This window comes from Pseudorca crassidens, chromosome 2, assembly GCF_039906515.1.
Source record: "Pseudorca crassidens isolate mPseCra1 chromosome 2, mPseCra1.hap1, whole genome shotgun sequence".
Classification (NCBI taxonomy): Eukaryota; Metazoa; Chordata; class Mammalia; order Artiodactyla; family Delphinidae; genus Pseudorca; species Pseudorca crassidens.
The window spans coordinates 89,043,917-89,061,996 of NC_090297.1; positions in this window are offsets into that span (position 1 = coordinate 89,043,917).

The following is an 18,080-nucleotide window of genomic DNA, read 5'->3' on the forward strand; positions in this document are numbered from 1 at the left end:
GGCAGACCTCTTTGCTTCCCTCAGAGAACTTACAAATAGCTGAGACATATGAAAGACAGCTAATGGAATGGAGCAGAAAAGAAGCACAAACTAAGTAGTACACGCTCTGTATGCCCTGGGAGGTCAGAGTAGGGGAAAAATGCACTTCAGGCTGGTATGACTGAGGAAGGTGACATTGAATCTGGGCCTTCAAGAATGAGAAGGATTGCAGGGACTTCCCTGGTGGCCCAGTGGTTGAGAATCTGCCTGTCAATGCAGGGGCCGCAGGTTCGATCCCTGGTCCAGGAAGATCTCACATGCAGCAGAGGAACTAAGGCCGTGCCCCACAACTACTGAAGCCCGTGCGCCTAGAGCCCGTGCTCCGTGACAAGAGAAGCCACCGCAATGAGAAGCCCACGCACCTCAAAGAAGTGTAGCCACCACTCGCCACAACTAGAGAAAGCCCGCACGCAGCAACGAAGACCCAACACAGCCAAAAATAAAGAAAAAAGAGAACGAGAAAGATTGCAAAACAATGGACATGCCATGGAGGAGTCATTGTGGAAGAATGACTTGAGAAAAGATAAATGGAGGTGGGAAAGCCCCAGATAACTGGAGAGATCATTTCGATTGTAACTGTGGAGTCATTGTGTATTTAAGGAAGACATTTCAGCAGGGATCCCAACCTCATGCCTCAGGGACCATGCAAGTGTGTGGATAAGCCCAAAATAAGACATTAGAGAGTGGTGGGTGTTCTGGGAGGGCCTGCTCCACCTAAAGGCATTTTGGATTAAAACAAAATAACAAAACTAAACACTGCTCTAGGCAAAAACACACTGCTGCTGACCAGATTCTGCCCAAGATAGAGGAATTACTTGGAATTTGTACTAATAATTCCGTCTGGGCCTCAGGGCTGTGTGTGTAGCCAGGTGGGTCACTTGTGGGATATTAATTCACGGTTTTACTTTCTAAGAGCGTTAGGCCTGCGGCTTTACTGTTGTTAGGACACTACGCCACCTAGTGGCCAGTGGGGCTGTGCCAGCACCAATGAAAAGCAACAGGGCTGCTTTCTATATATGGTGCTTTCATCTTCCAAATGTTTGTCTTGTGACTCATACTAAAAAATATCCAAATAAGCTACATAATCCTTTAATAACATGAACTTTCACTAATGGTGAGGGTGCTTATTGCCATATAATCAATACTGTGATAGTGAGGTTGTGCTTATTTATTTGGTATGTGGTCAATAAGTTTTCTCTGCCACTGATGTGTGCATGTGTGAATAGTATCTCTTAGGCATAGCTATAGAAGTTCAACAAATGTCTGATCTGCTCTGTTGAAGGGATTATATTTCAGGACTCATGGAAAAAACATTGAAGAAAGAATGAGGAGATTTAGGTTTATTTGTTAGTTGTGTGACTTTGAGCCAGTCACTTGGCCTCTCTAGGAATCAATTCTGGCTAAAAAATGTGGGGTTGAAAATGTTCAGCAGTCCTCTAACTGGATCCAATGGTAGGGGGGCACCCATCTTCTGAGGAACTTCATAGGATTAGAAGTCCTGTTGGGGCTTCGTCTGGGGGTGAGGGTTTAGAGCGAGGGGAAGAGGGGTCAAGGTGAGGTCCAGCCTGCTCCAACCGTAACAGCTCTACTACGAAAAATTAATTAGGAAATTAATTTTGAATAGGTGATCCATGCACATTATTAAAAATCCAAGAGGTACAAAACCGTACGCAGTGAAAAGTCTTCTTACTACCGTGTCCCTAGTCCCCCACCTTGCAGGAAACCAAGGTCACCATCTCCTGTCTATCTTTCTAGAGGCTACCCACACCCACCTCATATTGTCTCACCTCCTTTCTTTTTTTAAGTTTTTAAAAACTTTTTTTAAATTTTATTTTGGCCACAACACGCAGCATGTAGGATCTTAGTTCCAGACCAGGGAAGCTCGGACTTCCCTGGTGGTGCAGTGGTTAAGAATCTGCCTGCCAATGCAGGGGACACGGGTTCAAGCCCTGGTCCGGGGAGATCCCACATGCCGCGGAGTAAGTAAGCCCGTGCGCCACAATTACTGAACCTGCGCTCTAGAGCCCGTGAACCACAACTACTGAGCCCATGTGCCTCAACTACTGAAGCCCATGTGCCTAGAGCCCGTGCTCCACCACAAGAGAAGCCACTGCAATGAGAAGCCCATGCACCACAACGAAGAGTAGCCCCTGCTCGCTGCAACTAGAGAAAGCCCGCACGCAGCAATGAAGACACAACACAGCCAAAAATAAATAAATAAAATATTATAAAATAAATTAAAAAAATAAATAAATAAACTTATTAATAAAATAAATAAACTTATTTAAAAAAAAAGGTTCTTACCAAAAGGACTTCCAATCAAGATGGTAGGCTGCCTCACCACCACCACTTCCCACCCCACCTAACTTACACAAAGAAGTGCAAGATAAAATTGGAGTTTTTATTAAATAAAATAAATAAATATTTTTATTTTAAAAATAAAAAAAGTTGGAGTTCTTTTTTGTTTTTTTTAGCCAAAAAAAAGAACAATTTATTGATGAAATGAACTAATACAAAATATGTAAATTGCCCTTGCCTTTGGAACTGAGATTATACATTTTTTTCATAGGTGTGATTAACATGTAAGTACAAAGGTTATTTAACATTTAAACACAAAGGTTTCTCCATGAGTTACTTTGGATTTATAGGATCCCTCTTACCAGCGTTTCTCTTGAATCAGTGTTTTATGAAAGATGAGATGTTCAAGCACCTTATTCAACTGGGGACTTCTGAGTCGTTGCGGTGTGCGGGCTTCTCATTGCCGTGGCTTCTCCTGTTGCGGAACACGGGCTCTAGGCACACGGGCTTCAGTAGTTGTGGCGCAGGAGCTTAGTTGCTCCGCGGCAGGTGGGATCTTCCCAGACCAGGGATCGAACCCGTGTCCCCTGCATTGCCAGGTGGATTCTTAACCACTGGACCACCAGGGAAGTCCCTCACCTCCTTCCTTTTACTAACACAAATAGCAGCATAGCACTCACACCGTTCTGTAGTGCTTCTTACCCATTTTATATATTGGACTTTCATGTGAAATTTCACTTATATTTCACTAAACCAGACTATCTATCCATAAAATACTTGACTAGCTTATCTATAAATCTTCTTTTTCACTAGGGCATTTCATAACTCTTAAACCTACATTTTTGATTTGTTATAAAATGAATGATTCATAGACTTGTGGCTGTGCAGAGACTAAAAAACCATTTGAACTTGCGCTTGGTGTCAGGCCTCTGAGAGACAAGAAGAAAGAAAGCTCCAGAAAGTGCCTGGTTCTGTGTTTTCAGTTCTTAGGATGTTTGGCTGCTGTGACCACAGTGGTGATTCACAGTTGGCAAGGCGTGGGGGGAGCAGAGCAAAGATGCTGCTCAGATTCTGGAATGTCACCAGCAGTAAAAGGAGTCTGAGGGATTGACAAGGACAGAGCCAAGGGAGGACCAGTCAGTGTGGAAATCTTGCTAAGGTTAAGTTAACTGGAGATGAACTCCTCATTCCATAGATTCCCTGATTATATATTCTTTTCTTCCTTTAGACAGAATCAGGTTCTCCTTAGACCAGTGTCTTTCAGTCCTAATTGCATGTGAGAATCACCTGGGAGCTTACTTTCGCTCCCACGGTCAGGACCCCACCTGCAGGGATTCTGATTTAGGCTGCAGGGCATGGGGCCCAAGGCCTGGTATTTTTGAAAACCTTCCTAGATGATTCCAGAGGCAGCCAGGTGGTAGCAGAGCTGTGGGTCAGCAGTGCTACCCAGTGGTTCAGTTCCTTCCTCTTCCAGCAGGTGGTTACTCTGGGCAAAGGGCCAGATTTCTTTTTTTTTTTTTTTTTTTTGCGGTATGCGGGCCTCTCACTGTTGTGGCCTCTCCCGTTGTGGAGCACAGGCTCCGGACGCGCAGGCTCAGCGGCCATGGCTCACAGGCCCAGCCGCTCCAAGGCATGTGGGATCCTCCCGGACCGGGGCACGAACCCGTGTCCCCTGCATCGGCAGGCGGACTCCCAACCACTGCCCCACCAGGGAAGCCCCAGATTCCTTCTTGAACTCCTTCCTTTAAAACAGCCTTCCCTTCCTCTCCTCTTTCTATTGCATCACCACTGTCCTGATTGTTGTCTTTTGATGCTTATCAGTCTCCTGAGCATATAAAACCCCTTCAAGTAGCCCGGGCTGGAAATTATCAACTCCTACCCTCTCTAGTTCCTCTTAGATTCAGATACTGAAGGCTACCTGAGCACTCTGGCCCATCAAGTTCCAGGTCAGTGGTTCCCAGCAGCATTGGCACTACCTGGGAAGTCCTTAGGAAGCCAAATTCTTCAGCCCATCCAGACCTACTGAATCAGAAACTCTGGGATGTTTTGACAATATCAACAATCTGTGTTTTGACAAGCCCTCCAGACCACTGTGGTGTATCCCAAGCTTGAGAGCCACTGTTCTAGGACCAGTTATGACCAGGACAGGAAATTATCTTGGTAGCTTTGGACCTCCAGCTGGTGGCGTTCAGAATGAATCCTGCTGCTATGGCTGCTCTATCCTGAGCCCTCCGTGTTCCTCTTGGGCACCAGCAGGCTGAGCTGGCTGTGGTCTTCCTCTCACACTCCCATCACTTCCGTCCTGTCTTGGTGCTGGAGAGTCCATGAGGCTTCTTCCTCCAATCTTCCATTTCTCGACCTCAGCACTTCACCAGGCTGGGCTCCTTTCCAAGCTTGATCCATGCGTCCCCACCCCTGCCACCTCATCCCTGGTGACTCCTGACCCTATGAGAGACCTCTCAAATTCCCCTGAGGCAGAAATAGATTTTTATCAAGAGGGCTTCCTGGAAGAGTTCATCTTCATACTCTGTAACCTCATATGACAGACTGCCGGTCAGGACTGACTCTCCTCCTCTGTTGCTGGTCTGCTGATGATTTGTTTGGTGCTCTGAAGCCCGATTTCTTACCTAATTGGTGAGTAATTTTCCTCTACGGAGATACGCCAGTATCAGATACGGTTATCAAGTAAGGGAGACTGATGTGTGTTCCTGCGATCCTGGACCTTGAGAGTTCCAAAGAGTGTTATTCTTCAAAATACTTATCTTGGTGAAGCTACCCGTTTATTCTAACAAAGCTGAGTTGTTCAGAATACGCCTGGAAGTGCTCTCCTGGGTCTGCTGCAATCCTGAGTCTGATGTTTATGCCCCTTCATCATCTGGTGTCATCTCCACTGCCATTCTCTCAAGCGCCTGTTGCTCCAACCACAGAGCTATTTGTTATTTCTTGAACTCACCCTGCACTTTCACATCGCTGGGATTTTGTTTTTTCTTACTCTGGAATGTTCTTTTTATTCCTTTCTTTGTTTTGCTTATTGATTCTATCTATTCCCCAAAATGCCAGCTAAAATGCTACTTTCCCTGTTTCTCAAACCAAACTAATGGCTCACTCTCTTCTCACACATCATGGTATTTCACTTTTGCAGGTATAAGCATGTCCACTTGTGTAAGTATTTCCTTAAAATGTAAGTTTCCTGATGGCAGGGACCATAGAAGCCATCCATTCCCTCTGCAGCACCCGAGTGAGAAACAACAGCTCTCTATAAAGTGCTCAAAAAGAAACCACATGAGAAAGTCAACCTATTCATTTTACTATAATAAAAATGGTATTGTCCCCAGTCTGATCATATACCTTAGTCACCAGAACTAGAACTGAAGGATTTTTGGCTGTTTCTCATAATCATCTACCTCAAAGGATAAAGATTCAATAAACTTTATTTTTGGGGGGACTTCCCTGGTGGAGCAGTGGTTAACAATCCGTCTGCCAATGCGAGGGACACATGTTCGATCCCTGGTCCAGGAAGATCCCACATGCCGCAGAGCAACTAAGCCCGTGCGCCACAACTACTGAGCTTGCGCTCTAGAGCCTGCGAGCCACAACTGCTGAGTCTGCATGCCACAACTACTGAAGCCCACGTGCCTAGAGCTCGTGCTCTGCAACAAGAGAAGCCACCGCAACGAGAAGCCCGCGCACTGCAACGAAGAGTAGCTCCCGCTCGCCGCAACTAGAGAAAGCCCATGCACAGCAATGAAGACCCAACGCGGCCAAAAATAAATAAATTAAAACAAATAAATTAAAAAATGCATCTTTAATTTTTTAAAAATTAACTTATTATTATTATTTTAAAATTTTTATTGGCATATAGTTGCTTTACCATGTTATTAGTTTCTGCTGTACAGCAAAGTGAATCAGCTATACGTATACATATATCTAGAGAAAAAAATTTTAGAAATAATAAAAAGATGTGTGCCTGAGTACCAGCAGCTGGAACTAAGTATATACTACTACTTTGAAGTAGTAGTGAAACTACTTTGAAGGGGATGAAATTCCTTTTGGCTGTTAAAAGCCCTTTTTCTAGACGTGTGCCCTCTGTGGCAATAACGCTCTTTGTCTTTTTAAGGGTTTTGAGTGCCTGAGGTAGAGAAATGGCACGAAGTCTAGCACCATCTCAGGAAATACGGACAGATGACCTCAAGTTTCTTTACATTAATGAGTCTCTGTGGCTTCAATTTTTTTGACCACCAAAAGGAGGAATTGGAGTTGATGAGCCCAGTGGCTGAAGTAACTCTGGGAAATGCAGTACAGTTGAAATTTTATGCTTTGGTTGGAATGGAATACCCAATGCTACCCTTGGGATTTTTCATTGTGGTATTTGGTCTTTTCTGTTTTTGTGGATTGTCTCTCATGAGCACATTTTCATTCCTTGGTTTTTCTTCCGAGAATCTAAATCGGTCTTGAGTCATGCTTGCTGTGCTCAGATATCTAGCCGAGTCTGCTGCACCGTAGATTAGTTGTTCTGCCGTAATGGAGAGACCCCACAATGACTATGGTATCCCACATCAGGACCCTCTATCTCTCCTCCCCGATATATGACTCACTGCTTCCTGTCTCCATGCCCTCTTCCTCCTTCGCCTCTTGTACACCAAAAAGAATTTTGTCCTTCCCTTATTGGGAAATTTCAATCTCTCTCCACCTGTTCCAGGATTGATTCAAAATCCACTTCTTCCAGGGACACTTCTCTAATAAATTCTAGCTCATTTGGATCAATTCTTTATTTCACATTGTGTAAAAATTGACACATTCAATTTATTTTACAATACCTTTTGTTGTGATCATTCTGAAGCTGTTTTGTCTTTTCAGATTTATTACATCAAGCAAAACGATGAATGAAGATCTGATTCCTTGTGTCCCATGGAGCTCCTCACCTCCCACCCCCACCTGTCGCGCTGAAGTAACAAATCTTTACAGTTCAGGATCATTGAGAGGGAGGGACGAGAGGTTGACACTTTTTTTTTAATTTATGTATTTATTTTGGCTGTGCGTGGGCCTTCTCTAGTTGCAGTGAGCGGGGGCTACTCTTCGTTGTGGCGTGTGGCTTCTCACTACAGTGGCTTCTCTTGTTGCAGAGCACAGGCTCTAGGCGCATGGGCTTCAGTAGTTGCGGCACGTGGGCTCAGTAGTTGTGGCTCATGGACTCTAGAGTGCAGGCTCAGCGGCTATGGCTCACGGGCCCAGCCGCTCCATGGCATGTGGGATCTTCCTGGATCAGGGCTCGAGCCTGTGTCCCCTGCATTGGCAGGCAGATTCTTAATCACCACGCCACCAGGGAAATCCCCACTGGAGAGTTCTGAACAGACAGGTGACATGATCCAACCAATGTTTAGAGGGACCATTCTGACTGCGGTGTTGAGAATAGATGGGTGGGGAGCAAGTGTGGGTGTGGTACATGGGGACCAGTTAGGAGCAACCGCAGTAATTCCAGGCTGGAGGTGATGGTGATTTGGACCATGGGGGTAATGGCAGAGATCGTGAGAAGTTCTAAGTTTCCAGGTATATTTTAAAAGGGGAGTCAAAAGGACTTCCAGGTAGATCAGATGTGGGATGTGACAGAAAGAGAGGAATCAAGGAAGAATCCTAGAGTTGTCTTCAGCTGAGATGAAGAGGTCTGTGGGAAGAGCAGGTCTGCTGGCGGTAGGGGGTGGTGGTGGGCTGGAATTTCAGGAGTTCAGATTTGGATAAATGACGTTTTCAATGTTCTGTTAATTCTGGATAGCCCTGTGATACTTGTTTGACTAAATTAATTTAAATGAATAAAAATTCATGAAACCCTAAGTGCTTGCCACGTTCTGAGCCCTTCAGGAAGCTTCAGGGAGTTCCCTTCACACACATTGCCTCATGGACAGAATGGAGTGGGAATGGGCACCCCGGCCATTGGGATCCTGTGGAGTAGCCTGTGAGATTCGCAGGTGCGAGAACTCTGTCCAGTGGCAGCAGCCCTCATTGGGTTACTACCGATCCATTCATGCTCTCTCCGTGTGGAAATCTGATGCTAGGTAGAAGGAAGGGAGAGATGGAACAGGAATAGCAGAGGAAAAGAAGCAGAGAGGGAGAGAGAAGCTTGTTCCTGAAGAGTCACCAGAGGGAGAAGCAGAGCTGCTGCTTCTGAGGTACAGATGCATGAGCAGGTGACCAGGATTGACTTTGAATTGTAAACCATCGTGGAACCTTCATTGATTCCCTTTTGGGTTGCTCCTGGGGAACTCCATTTCTGTGTAGTGCTGTCATACTTTCTTGCTTTCCCTTTATATTTACAATATTAAAATCGAACACAGCAAGTAACCTAAGATGTAGGTTATTTGCAACAGGAAAATGTCTAAGTGATACAATATGATATGGTAACCTAGTATATGTGAAGATGACCTAGGAAATTAAACAGAGATGGTAGAGTTTAAGCTTTGCTTTCCAAAGAGAACAAGTATGATTCACAAGTATAAGGATTATAATGAAATAAACCTGATTGTTTCTTAGTACCTTCATCCACAAATATTTTATTCAATACCATATGTGAGACACTGACCTAAGTCCTGGGGAGAAACCAGACATGGCCCGGTGGCAAGCATCTTGATAGGTCCTGGTGTTTTCATGCCTCTGGGTGAGACCATCTTGTCTCTCTCCTAGATAGCACACGTCTCTCTCCTCCCTACCATTTTCATCTTTTCTTCCTGGTTTCCTCACCCAGGTAATTTTTTTCCCCCTTGAACTCAATTACTTTCTTCACCTTCAGCTCTAGCTCTCTCTAATTGCTTTCAATTGTGAGTAGTCCTCTGGGATTTAACTAGAAGTAGGTGCCTGTATAATTCCTCAGAATGGACTCAACACTAAATATTTGTAAAATGAGCAAATCATTCTTCTCTCCTGCACATCCTTGAAGGAATGAAGTTAGTCATGACAGAGATAAAGTAGAAGCCGTTTGAAAAGGCTAAGCCTGGGTATCACGAAACTCACTGCTCAAAAGCCTTCAGTGGCTCCGTGTCAGCCCTTCCCATGGCCTGCTCTAGAAGAGCTGGTTGTGTGTCTTTCTCTACACAGAAATTGTATGTGTTTTTTTGTTTGTTTGGTCTTTGTTTTTTTTGCGGTACGCGGGCCTCTCACTGCTGCGGCCTCTCCCGTTGCGGAGCACAGGCTCCGGACGCTCAGGCTCAGTGGCCATGGCTCACGGGCCCAGCCGCTCCGTGGCATGTGGGATCTTCCCAGAACAGGGCACGAACCCGTGTCCCTTGCATCGGCAGGCGGACTCTCAACCACTGTGCCACCAGGGAAGCCCCTGTGTGTGTGTGTGGTTTTTTTTTCTTTAGGCAGAGACAGTCTCGTTCATCTCTGTTCTCACGTTCCTGCTGTGCCTGCCATGCAATAGGCACGTAATAAATGACCCCAGAGTATAATTTGAAAAGAGGGGGATGAGTGGCTCATGTCAAGCATTACCTAGTTTAAACTTGTAGGTTTGGAAATCAGTCTGAGCCCTTGTGTAGCAGCTTCCAAAAACTAAAACATTCTTTTATCTTAAAAAGTTTTAGGTAGCTGATAAAACTGAGGAAACCACGATTAAGTCTCAGGAAGTAGAAGAGGAAGATAAGATACAATTTAACTATGAGTCCGGATGGGTGGGCCTGGGGTTACAACTTCTGATGTCAAGACCAACCTGACTCGTAAACTACTCTTTTCAATAACATCCTTTCAATTCCCACTCCTTATCCACTTAAACATTTCACCTTGATGTCCTCTGTCTCGGACCAACTCCTGGACCTTATGATGCTTTTTGAGACTCTACAGAGGAATCTACTCCTCAAATTTGCGAAAACTGGTTGTAAGGCATCCTCACATAGCATCAAAAGAGACTCACATTATATTCTGGATAGCATTCCAGTCTCCAAATCATAGTCTAAGAGGCGAGCAATGAAAACCTTGCAGTGAACCAACAAAAAGAAAATAAAATCAAGAAAAGAAGTCAGACACTTGCACACTCCCAAATCCAGCCTCTTCCCCAGCAAGGGACCGTGCTTGCTTCACAACATAAATATCCAGCTTCCTACTCCTGGGAGAGCTGCCATTTCCTTTGTTATCCTGCCTGCGATTGTCAGTTCCTGAGAGCTTGGCAAGATTGTGAGACTATAAAGCAGGACTCTTTGAGAATTATTTCTAGGTGTATTTGGACAACGATGAAAAAAAAAAAAAAGATGAAAAGAATGAACAGAATAGATGACTGAGGTTGGGAGGGGAAGCCTGAGTGAGCTATGAGAGACCTAGTTTTTATTTCTTCATAAGCCTAGAAACAGGGATCATACGTTCATTCAACAAACATTATTGAGCTCCCACTATTGCCGGGACTGCTCTAGGCACTAGAGATACATCACTGAACAAGACAGAAAAGAAAAATTCCCTGCCCTCCTAGCAGTTACATTCTAGTGGACAAGTTCCTCCTGTCAGCCTTTTTCCTTCCCATGAGCAGGAGACAAGCTTGTCAGAGGAGCCTGAAGGAGGAAGAGAAGATTTATTCCCATCTCTGCCTCTGCTTTTGTCACTCTTTCCTCTCTACTCAGGAGTCCCAGAGCCTTATGATTTTCATAGAGACCTCCCCCTGTAAATAAAGAGAGACCTGAAAAAGTAATTCCCTCTATTTGCAGTTTCATAAAAGAATGTGGAAAGGCCAGGACTAACTCTCAGAGGGGTGAACCCAAGTCATCATTCCTTGCCAAGGCCAGAATCTTCTTTTCCCCTAGTTCTGTGGAGGGCATGGCTCCTGTGTTCCATCAGGCAGCTAGGTTCAAGATCTGCGGCTCATCCTTGGTTTCTTTCTCTTTTCACCTCCCAGGCCAATCATTGATCAACATCTGTGGCCACTACATCCCATATCTTCCTCACTCTCCCATCCCACCCTCACCAATAGCCTCCGTTCTCACCCGTACTCGTGTAACAATCTCCTAACTCCTATCTCTCTCCTCTCCAACTCATCCTCTGCGATGGTGTTAGATTTGCCATCCAAGAACCAGCATTAGGCATGCCACTTATATTTCCAAAACCTTCATTGGCTCCCTACTTTATAGATATGCTGATGCTCTCGCAGTTCTACCCTAAACACCATTAACGTTTTTTTTTTTATCTCCAACTCTAACTTTTTATTTATCCTAAGCTCCTGCCAGAGGGGACAACTTCGTACCCTTCCTGGTATGTCTTTCATGCTTTCTTTTCTTTTCTTTTCTTTCTTTCTTTCTTTCTTTCTTTTTGGCCATGTCGCATGGTTTGTGGGGATCTCAGTTCCCTGACCAGGGATTGAACCTGTGCCATGGCAGTGAAAGCCCAGAATCCTAACTAGGCCACCAGGGAACTCCCAGTCAGTTTTTCTTGTTTTGCTTTTGTTTTTGTTTTCTTCTTTCTTTCTTTCTTTTTTTTTCTCATGCTTTCTAACAGCTCAATCTTTGTTCTTCCTTCTGTCTGGAATTCCCCATTCCCTTGGATGCTACACAATGATTAAGATAAGTCCCAATGTTGCTTCCTTCCTGAAGTGTTTTCTGACCCCCTTTGTTTCCCACTCATGGTGACTATCAGCCTGTGCCTTTTGTTCTTCCTCTCCCCTACTAATCATCAGGTCCTCGAGGCAGAGTTCACTACTGCTCCATCTTTGTGTCCTTCCTATTGCTTTATACATGGAAGGTGCTTTGCAAATATTTGCTGGATTATGGAATCATGGGTATTTGAAGCGCCTGGGTGGGTTGGTGAGTTGAGGGGAGTGTATTTTTGGTTGGGGCCAGGTGGGTTGGAGGGCTTTAGAGGTCACTTTTGTTGGACTTGGGGTCAGTCACATCTGAAATATTTCCAGTGGGAAATGAGGCAAAGAGGTCTGTGTCCATGGAGATAAGGGGACAATCCCTTGCTGTAATCCTGATTTACGTAGAGGAACTGGAAAATAAAAGGTACTGAGTAATGTTACCTAACACTTCCCCTGGAGTTTGCCAAGAGAATAGGGGAGAGAGAGAACTCCTGTTTATTGAGTGTCTAGAATATGCAGTGCAGGCACCGCACTTGGTTCTTTACACACAATAACAATAATAACACTTTTTTAAAATAAATTTATTTATTTTATTTTTGGCTGCGTTGGGTCTTCGTTGCTGTGCACAGGTTTTCTCTAGTTGCGGCGAGCTGGGGCTACTCTTTGTAGCAGTGTGTGGGCTTCTCATTGTCATGGCTTCTCTTGCTGCTGAGCACAGGCTCTAGGTGCGCGGGCTTCCGTAGTTGTGGCACGCAGGCTCAGTAGTTGTGGCTCTCGGGCTCTAGAGTGCAGGCTCTGTAGTTGTGGCGCACAGGCTTAGTTGCTCCGCGGCATGTGAGATATTCCTGGACCAGGGCTTGAACCTGTGTCCCCTGCATTGGCAGGCGGATTCTTAACCACTGCACCACCAGGGAAGCCCATAATAATAACACTTTTTGAGTGATTACTATGTGTCGGGCACTGCTCTCAGCTTTTTACCTGTGCTAACTCATTATATTCTCATAACAACACTATAAGTATGTTTTATTGTTATGAAGAAATTGAGGAACAGAGACAATAAGTAACTTGTCCAAAGTCACACAGCTGGTAAGAAGCCATTCTGAACACAGGAGTCTGGTGCCAAAGAGCAGCTCTTAATTTCACGACTGTGATGACTTCCATTCAATCCTTACAACCACTTTTAAGGCAATTGGTATTACCTTTATTTTACAGGTGAGAAAATGAAGTCCTAGTGAGGTTAAACAGCTTTCCCATAGATGTATATGAATAAATAATCGACCTGGGATTCCAGTTCAGTTTTGTCAATTGCCACAGGAATACTCATGAGGTTCTATTTCTTCCAGTGCATCTGGTAACGAATCATTAACCTCTTCTAAGAAGAGTCACGAGGACTGGACGAATTATTCCAGGCTGATGCCCAGCAAATGATTCTCTAGAACTAGGCAAAAAGGCTTCTTCTGGAGGAAATTGTTATGCCCTCTTCTTTTATGCTTATTATAGAGACAATGATTCAAGTGCAGTAATTTCCTGGAAATGAGTGTCCAGTTTGGGGTTAATGGCATGACACGCACAATCAGCTCAGCGAGTGGCCTCACTGTCTATGAATTCCCAGGAAATACCCTGAGAGTTGATCATAGTTGCTCAGAGAAGGATGGTCCTTTTCCCAGGTTTTTACGCATGTTCCCAGAGGACTTCAGAAAGTCGATCTGACTCATTTATCAAACTGGGAAACGTTCTGTAACTCCTGGCCCATTACGTACTTATCTCCTCACAATGTGTACCAATGAGATCATGCTTCTAAGTGCAGCACTTTTGTGCAGGCTGTGTTTCTACAGGTAGCACAGCCAGTGGCAGTGTCCTTTATGTGCAGAATTGTCCATTATTCACCATATACTTAATGAAATGACCTCTTCTATTCATTCAGCATCTTGAGATTTACTTTTTTTTTTTTAACATCTTTATTGGAGTATAATTGCTTTACAATGGTGTGTTAGTTTCTGCTTCATAACAAAATGAATCAGTTATACATATACATATGTTCCCATATCTCTTCCCTCTTGTGTCTCCCTCCCTCCCACCCTTCCTATCCCACCCCTCCAGACGGTCACAAAGCACCAAGCTTATCTCCCTGTGCTATGCGGCTGCTTCCTACTAGCTATCTACCTTACGTTTGGTAGTGTATATATGTCCATGCCACTCTCTTGCTTTGTCACAGCTTACCCTACCCCTCCCCATATCCTCAAGTCCATTCTCTAGTAGGTCTGCGTCTTTATTCCTGTCTTACCCCTAGGTTCTTCATGACATTATTTTTTCTTAAATTCCATATATATGTGTTAGCATACGGTATTTGTCTCTCTCTTTCTGACTTACTTCACTCTGTATGACAGATTCTAGGTCCACCCACCTCATTACAAATAGCTCAATTTCGTTTCTTTTTATGGCTGAGTAATATTCCATTGTATATATGTGCCACATCTTCTTTATCCATTCATCCGATGATGGACACTTAGGTTGTTTCCCTCTCCGGGCTATTGTAAATAGAGCTGCAATGAACATTTTGGTACATGAGTCTTTTTGAATTATGGTTTTCTCAGGGAATATGCCCAGTAGTGGGATTGCTGGGTCATATGGTAGTTCTATTTCTAGTTTTTTAAGGAACTTCCATACTGTTCTCCACAGTGGCTGTATCAATTCACATTCCCACCAGCAGTGCAAGAGTGTTCCCTTTTCTCCACACCCTCTCCAGCATTTATTGTTTGTAGATTTTTTGATGATGGAGATTTACTTTTAAACACAGATTCTCATCTGTTGGGAAGGCTTAAGCATGGCCCTGATTAAAGGTGGTAGATAAAGCTGCTGCCCTCTTAGCCACCCTCTGGTTCCTAGGGCTCTGTATGAGCCTAGAGGCAAAGAAAATGAACCTAATTCTCAACTCTCTTTGACAGTAGGAGCTAAAATAGAGTTACAATGTAGTACTATGTAGTTCAGTACATGTTCCTAGGTCTATGCTGACCAGGAAATGTATCTTGGAAGCCAGATGGAACAAGAAATAATGATTGTGGCAGAAGGCAGTGTTTTGTTTTGTTTTTTTCATGATTTGAAAATAAAGTTTTTATTTTAATATATGTGTTTTATCTTATTTTTTTAAAACATCTTTATTGGAGTATAATTGCTTTATAATGGTGTGTTAGTTTCTGCTGTATAACAAAGTGAATCAACTGTACATATACATATATCTCCATATCTCCTCCCTCTTGCGTCTCCCTCCCACCCTCCCTATCCCACCCCTCTAGGTGGACACAAAGCACCGAGCTGATCTCCCTGTGCTATGCGGCTGCTTCCCACTAGCTGTCTATTTTACATTTGGTAGTGTATATATGTCCATGCCACTCTCTCTCTTCGTCCCAGCTTACCCTTCCCCCTCCCTGTGTCCTCAAGTCCATGCTCTATGTCTACGTCTTTACTCCTGTCTTGCTCCTAGGTTCTTCAGAACCTTTTTTTTTTTTTTTTTTTAGAGTCCATATATATGTGTTAGTATATGGTATTTGTTTTTCTCTTTCTGACTTACTTCACTCTGTATGGCAGTCTCTAGGTCCATCCACCTCACTGCAAATAACTCAATTTCGTTTCTTTTTATGGCTAAGTAATATTCCATTGTATGTACGTGAGAAGGCAGTGTTTTAAAGGTATACTTAGGTTGATCTTCTGGGGATGCAATCAACAGTACAAGGGTGGGTGGTGACATATTTTATGATAGGAGTGCTTCTGGAGTTTGGGCTGGCTAGAGAAGCTCGATTAGAATTACTTGGCAATATTGAATGCTGGGCTAAAGAAATCTATCAAGTACAAAGTGTGGCTGATTTGTGTGGTTACTTTTAACATTAACACCCAAAGGGCAGCTCCTTTCAGTGAGATGAATTCCTCTAACCCTTCTATGTTCTCAACTGGAGGTGGATCTCTCTCTCTCTTCCTTTGATACCTTGAAGGCTTTCAGGCCTTCGAGGTTGGAGCTGATGGGAAGATATGCTTGAGGTACATTTGGCTTCTCTCCTGTATCTCCGGCATCAAGGATGGACAGCTAGTGGATAGGTTAGAGAAATATTTGGGAGGGATCTGATGAGATAAGACTCCTAATTTTAGTTTCTTTCTCCCCACCTCTCCTTGGGCTTTTTAACCAAAAGGTTCTAGGATGTCAGAAGATGTAGATTTGAGAAGATCTGAGATTATAGGCATAGGTAATTCTTTAAATTCTCTTGCCTTTTTTTTTTTTTTTGCTTGCGGTACGCGGGCCTCTCACTGTTGTGGCGTCTCCCATTGCGGAGCACAGGCTCCGGACGCGCAGGCTCAGCGGCCATGGCTCATGGGCCCAGCCGCTCTGCGGCATGGGGGATCTTCCCGGACCAGGGCACGAACCCGTGTCCCCTGCATTGGCAGGTGGACTCTCAACCACTGCGCCACCAGGGAAGCCCTCTCCTTGCCTTTTTGAGGACATTTCAACGAAAGGGGCAGAGCTCTGGTGCTGGCAATGAGCTAGAAAAGGATATGCAGGCCAAGGTTATGCTTGTGAGATGGAAGGCTGGTGTTTTTCACTTAATGCACTGGGAGTCTTCCCTGGGCGTCAAGGATATGATTTTGTGTGACTGGCTGTAGCATGAAGTTTGGAGCTAAGGGAACTTGCCTTAAAACATGAAATGTTGAGGATCTTTAATAATATGGAAGGCACACTTACCAGTTTCTGTTATCTTCAAGGAAGCCCCAGGCTGAGCAGCTGGAACAGGTTCCCTGTGGGCAGATACTCCAAGATAAGATAAAGGCGGGGCAGGGAGCAGCTGAGTTCTGCCCAGATAAGAGATAAACAGACCACGTATTTCTCATTCTCGAGGTCAAGACATTCCGGACTACACAGGCACAGAAAGACTCCTCGGGGGCCAAAAAGGGAGGGGGTACCACCCCATGGTAGGTGGTGTCAATCTTCTCATAGGCCTCTGCACTAGAATACATCTTGGCTAAGAGACGCATGTGCACATGGGGGTGCGGGGGGGCGGGGAAGGGGACCCTGAGTTATACCAAATATGGACTCAGAGCCAGGCAGTGCAAGATAAGTAGCCAGAGGAAACCCGGAAGAAATGCTCCATATAAGTGACTTAAACTACCACGAAGGTGTAACTCTCTCTCTCTGAGCCCGCCCGTGTGTCCATTCACACATAGTTTTTCCTCCTAATAAACGTTTTACTTGTTTCACTACTTTTCGTCTCTTTGTTGAAATTTATTTCTACAGAGCAGACAAGCCAGAGCCTTGTCACTGACCACTGGTCCCTGGTGGTCTAGTGGCTAGGATTCAGTGCTCTCACTGCCTCGGCCTGACTTCAAGCTCTAGTCAGTGAAGTGAGATCCTGCTTCAAGCCACTGCAGGCCGAGGTCACCTGAGATCAAGATCACCAATGGGACCTTGGGTTTGGTGCACTTGGTCAGCTGCAAGTGACCCCCTTTCCTTTGTGTTTCCTACTGTTGCCTCTGGAGACCCCATCTGGCTTTGGCTGATGTACTAGGTCCTCTGGGAAGTAGATGATAATGTGGAGTTGTGACCAAATGCAAGTTCATGTGCCCGACGCACAGTGAGGCTAAACAAACAAACATTGGAGTTTGGAGCAGAGAAACGTTTATTGCAGGGCCCTGCCAGGAGATGGGTGGCTCGTGCCCAAAAAACCCCAACTCCCCGAAGGGTTTCAGCAAAGCATTTTTAAAGGCAAAGTGAGGGACGGGGTCACAGTGTAAGTGATCAGCTCCTGCACAAGTCTCTGATTGGTTGATGGTGAGGTAACAGGGCAGTCAACATTACCAATCCTTAGGCGCCCAAAATTCTGGGGGCTACGTACTCATGATCATCAAGTAGTCAATTTCTTCCTTTTGGTGGTGGTTTTTAGCATCTGAAAAATTCAGGAAATACGCATGAGATGCTATTATCTGGGTACTTCAGAGGGGAGCTTCAGCAGAGGATATGGGGGCAGGGTCTGCCCCAGGAAAGCCCCGTAGCATCCTGCTCAGTTACAGAGTTAGGAGTACAAGAGGTTTAGTGAGGGGTGATGCCTGTGAGAGATAAAAGGGAGAAAAGCTGGCTTGGCAGTTAAAGTGCCAGATTGCTGTACAGACATGACTGTATCGGCCAATCCATTTGGGAGTTCTTAAGTAAATGTCGCCCTCA